The following is a 4,848-nucleotide window of genomic DNA, read 5'->3' on the forward strand; positions in this document are numbered from 1 at the left end:
CGACCAGCCCCCGCGCCACCGCGTCCGCGCCGGGCCCCGGGGAGAAGAAAGAGCCTTTCCAAGGTGGCGCCGCCACTCACCAAAGGAAACGAGGGGCCGAGCGGGAGACGAGGTCCAGGCTGCGGCGGCGGGCTAGGGCCACGGACGCACGCACCTGCTGTCGGCGAGCACACGGCCTGGCCTAGGGCGGAGGCTCTGGGGATGGCTCGGCGGGGCTGGCAACCCACCCAGGAAGCAGCCGCGGACGCCTCAGCAGCCGAGAAGGAAAAAGCACTCAGCACGCGACGGCAGCCATCACTCCAGCAGCGCACTCCGCCGGCCTCTACTTATAGCCGTCGCCGCGCACCGCGTGACCGGCCGCGCCTCGCGCCGCCCAGGAGCCCCGCCCCCAGGATGACGCAGCCCCAGCCAACCCGGCGGCCCGGCCGGATGAGCCCGACCGCGGCGATCATTGGCCCGCCCAGCGCCGGCGGCCACGCCCCCAGAGGGGAGCCTGTCCACGTGGGGAGGGCCGGTCCCCTCCCTGCGGCCTTGCCCTGGTGTCCTGGCACCTTCTGGCCGCCCCTGCTGGTTAGCGGCGGAGGCCGCGGGGCACCCTCACCCTGCCGCTGGAGGTCGTCAAGCGGGGATTGTAGAGGCCGCGACCAAGGTCATAGTTCTTCCCGCGCGAGCCCAGTTTTACGGAGCTGGCCGCGCCTCAAGCCGCACTTTCAGCGCCCTTGCGACCTGCCGCATCCGGAGGCCACACCTGGCCGAGTTCCCTCCCTCCCGTCCTCCCGGTGACGCTGCAGGAGAGCTCGCGCTCCGGGGCTCCGAATCCATTCCCGGCACGTTGTCGCACCTGTGACTTGCCCTTGGCCAGACAGGCACTGTCCCTCGCCGGGGGAGGGAAAGGGCTCACGTGGTCGCTTTACTCCAGCAGTCATGCACTTGGGTGAAAACAGACTGAGCAGTCACGAGAACCAGGTCGTCGCCCAGTTATGGCGCAGAGCCCCAGGGCGGCTGCGAGTCGTCAGTTTCCCCGTGGCAGAGCTGCGTTTTCTGCGCCGCAGCTGTGGCGCGTGGGGAAGGACACTGCTCCGGATTCAAATCCTAACTCCTGCTCGCTGCAGCGTATCACCTTGAGCGACTTCCAGATCTCTCTGACTGCGCTCTCAGGAATGTAAATTGTTAACAATCCCTCCCTACCTGGTAGCGGGGATTAAGTGAGTTAACGTGTGTGAATGTGACTAGAACTCAGTAGGAGTTCAGTGAATGCTAATTTCGTCTTGCTCTTTCCGTGAATATTCCTGTTTTAGAATGTAGAAAAGGTTGTAAGGGTGTTCTCTTTGCATCCCGGAAGCTTTCCTATTTTGAGACAGATGGATTTCTGGTCCCCCTACGTGGTATATAATGTAGTTTTGACATTAGTGAGATTTGCTCTGCACATTTAGGGGCATTTCACTATTTGGCTTAAGTTCAAGACGAACCAATCATGCCAAGGGAGATTAAGGTCATGGTCTCTTGTCAGAGTTGTAGTGAGATTAAAGAATTCCCAACAGAAATATTTACCAGGCTTAGAATGTTCTGGAGCCCTCCCCACCTTTTGCCATCTCTAGCAGCTGGGCACTGATTAGCAGGAACGAAGACGCTGTAAATCGTTGCTATGTCGGGGTCATCTATGGAGGCGTAAACTCCACCGGAGTATCCTCTGACCTGCCTAGAAAATCTGGTGGAGTTGTATGAGTAACTTACAAAGCTCTAAGTCCGAAGGTCATGTCCAAAAAAAATAAAGTGCGTGTCCGGGAGCACTGACCCTGGGGTGCAAATCTGATGTAATTCCGACACCTTAAATTGTACTCCTCCTTCCACCTTTACTTCATTTCAAGGTTATGAAAAAAAAATAAAGGACTGGTCTGTTAAAGGTCCTTAGTGTTCTGCCATTGAAAACGATAATTTTCAAAGCAGTTATTAAGGCAATTGCCTGGAACTTTTCCCAGTATGTGTTTTTTGCATTCTGTCCATTATGTCTACTTTTGCTGGTCTGTGGTACTAGCTCTTTAAGTGGGCAAACACTTGCTGGACAATGTCTATTGAAAGCCGTGGGGCATATCTCTCAAGGCAAGAGCACAGTCCAGGCCTCCTGGGGTGGGTTGAGGAGAGTGCCAGGGCAGAAATTCAGGAGATTCCCCTTGCGACACAAATGAATTCTGTGAACATCTTCAGGCTCTAGAAGGGTTCTACCCTTCCTCCTTAGGAGGACACTCAGAGTGAACCAGGCTGTAAAAGGACGTGGGGGGTTGAAGGCCGTGCGGGGGCGGGGGGGGCGGTCCTGGCTGCCTCACCTGGGGAGAGAGGATCTGTGGGGTACAGCCCTTACAGACCTGGACTTACCATGGTTGGGACGCCTTATCCTCCCATTAGGGAGAAGAGCTAGGACTCTGCCTATGGAGAGAAGTTACAGTGCCTTGGAAGTGCAAAAAGATGGAAAAAATGAGGACCACCAATTCACACACAAAGGGCGCTGGTTCTGACCTTACGGCTGAACACAGGAAAGAGGGCAGAGATCCCAATGATAATGTTTCTCTGTTAGAATCAAGGCGTTCTCTGTTAGAATCTCGGACCCTAGCGAAGCCAGTTGGTCTAGTGGTTTAACGTATGGACAATAAAGCCGAACTGCCTGCTCTGCTACTCACTAGTCACATGACCATGGGCAAGTACCTTCTATGCCTCAGTTTCCTCATCTGTAAAGGGGAGAGGTTAAGAGCTGCTACTTCCTAGGGCTGTTGTGAGGACTCAATCAATGTACATAAAGTCCTCTGAAAGGATGTCTACTCCGTGGCTGGTGCGATCTGGGCACTCTTACTGAATTCAATATCTAGCTGAAGGCCTACTGTGCAGAGCTCATGTTTAAAAGGAACTGTGTGTCACATGGCAGAGTTGCCATCCAGGCCACGCTCTTTCAAACTTCTCCCATTGCTGATAAAGAATGGGGGGCCACGAGAAACTGGGGCCCTCTGCCGGGGCCCTGGCGTGGTGGGATGGGGTATAGTGTGTGTCTCAGGGCACATGAGTGGGCTTGCTGGCCTAGGCGTGAGAGGCCTGGCCTGGCTCAGACCCTGACCGCCCCCAGGATCTTTGGTGAGTCCCTGCCACAGAGCCCAGGAGCTTAAGGGTCCCTTACCCACCCTCACCTCAGAGAGAATTGAACAGGGAATTCCCTGGCAGTCCAGTAGTTAGGATTCTGTTCTCTCACTGCCGAAGGCCCAGGTTCGATCCCTGGTCGGGGAGCTAAGATCCCACAAGCCATGCAGTGCAGCCAAAAAAAAAAAAAAGAATTGAACAAGACAGCCTGCCGTGTGCTGCTGAACAGCAACCTGGGCACTATGGGTTTGGAGTTTTCTTGGAGATGCTTCCATCTCTCACTGACTCCATGGGTGGAGTTAAATTGTAGAGAGCTGGGAAAGCTGACCCACCAGCCCCTCCAGACCTGCAGAAGCGTGGACAAAAGGAAGAAGCAGTACCACTTCTGCACTTTCTGAGCTCAGAGACGCTTGCAGTCAGAGAAATGCATCTGAGGTCACCATTCACTGAGCAGGAAGGAAGCCTCCTGGAAAGGGTCTGCTTGGAGGTGGGGGGGCTGCAGTGGGGAATGGGAACGCTGTGGAGCCAGACCGGGATCCAAGGAAGTTTCAGAGGCCATCCATTAGGACTTGGTTGGGAGAGGGGAGAGGAACATTCAGGGAGAAGAAGGTGGGAGCCATTGAGTAAAGGAAAACCACCTCTCCTCTACCCACCACTCCCCTCCACTCGACTGCAGTCACAAATGAATGAAGTAGTGGTAATATCTACCCCGTTTACTCTGCGCCAGGCAGTTTCAGATGCTCTGAGTGCATTAGCTCACGTGATGCTCTAATAAACCTCTCTTGACGTACTTTTACCTTATTTTACAGACGAAGAAACTGAGACACAGAGAATGAAGCAACAGTTAAACCAGTGAAGAACCCCACAAACTTCGAGTCTTTAAGTACTTTTTCCCTGGCTGTCAGTAAGGGCAGAGGCAAATAGGATGCCCTTAGGTGGTAACTCTTCTTTTCACTTAACCCGTTTACTTCCCCCTTCTTTCCTCTTTATTTTTGTTAACTCTGTTGCTTTTACAGCCTGTACTTTAAGCCTCTTCCAACCCTGTCAGAATAGAAAAGGGCATTTCTAGGAGACCTGACTTCAAGATTGCCCTCCCAGGCTTCCCTGGTGGCGCAGTGGTTGAGAGTCCGCCTGCCGATGCAGGGGACACGGGTTCGTGCCCCAGTCCGGGAAGATCCCACATGCCGCGGAGCGGCTGGGCCCGTGAGCCATGGCCAATGAGCCTGCGCGTCCGGAGCCTGTGCTCTGCAATGGGAGAGGCCACAGCAGTGAGAGGCCCGCGTACCGGAAGAAAAAAAAAAAAAAAAAAAAATAGCCATCCTTTTCTCTAGAGTAAGAAGAGGCAGGGGCTTCCCCGGTGGCGCAGTGGTTGAGAGTCCGCCTGCCGATGCAGGGGACACAGGTTCGTGCCCCGGTCCGGGAGGATCCCACATGCCGCGGAGCGGCTGGGCCCGTGAGCCATGGCCGGTGAGCCTGCGCGTCCGGAGCCTGTGCTCCGCAACGGGAGAGGCCACAACAGTGAGAGGCCCGCGTACTGCAAAAAAAAAAAAAAAAAAAAAAAAAAAAAGAAGAGGCAGGAAGTCAAAGCACATATTCTTCCCAAAAAGAAAGCTGATGCAATGGCCTGACCATGTCTTAGAGTTGCTGAAAACTCTGTTCTCTTTCAGACTTCTCAAGAAAAGAAACATGGGGGAGTTCCCTGGTGGCCTAGTTGTTTGGATTCTG

The 4,848-nt window shown here is 54.5% G+C and overlaps 1 protein-coding gene across 1 annotated transcript in view; it reads right to left on the reverse strand.

Moving 5' to 3' along the window:
* SLC20A1 (solute carrier family 20 member 1) overlaps positions 1–321 on the reverse strand; it is a 15,258-nt gene extending 14,937 nt beyond the window's left edge. Inside the window, exon 1 of the mRNA XM_024743755.1 lies at positions 81–321. The gene's annotated coding sequence lies outside the window, so the exon portion shown is untranslated. The remainder of the gene's footprint in view (positions 1–80) is intronic.
* Between the last annotated feature and the right edge of the window lie 4,527 nt (positions 322–4,848).

This window comes from Neophocaena asiaeorientalis, unplaced genomic scaffold (assembly GCF_003031525.2).
Source record: "Neophocaena asiaeorientalis asiaeorientalis breed wild unplaced genomic scaffold, Neophocaena_asiaeorientalis_V1.1 scaffold114, whole genome shotgun sequence".
NCBI classification, from domain to species: domain Eukaryota; kingdom Metazoa; phylum Chordata; class Mammalia; order Artiodactyla; family Phocoenidae; genus Neophocaena; species Neophocaena asiaeorientalis.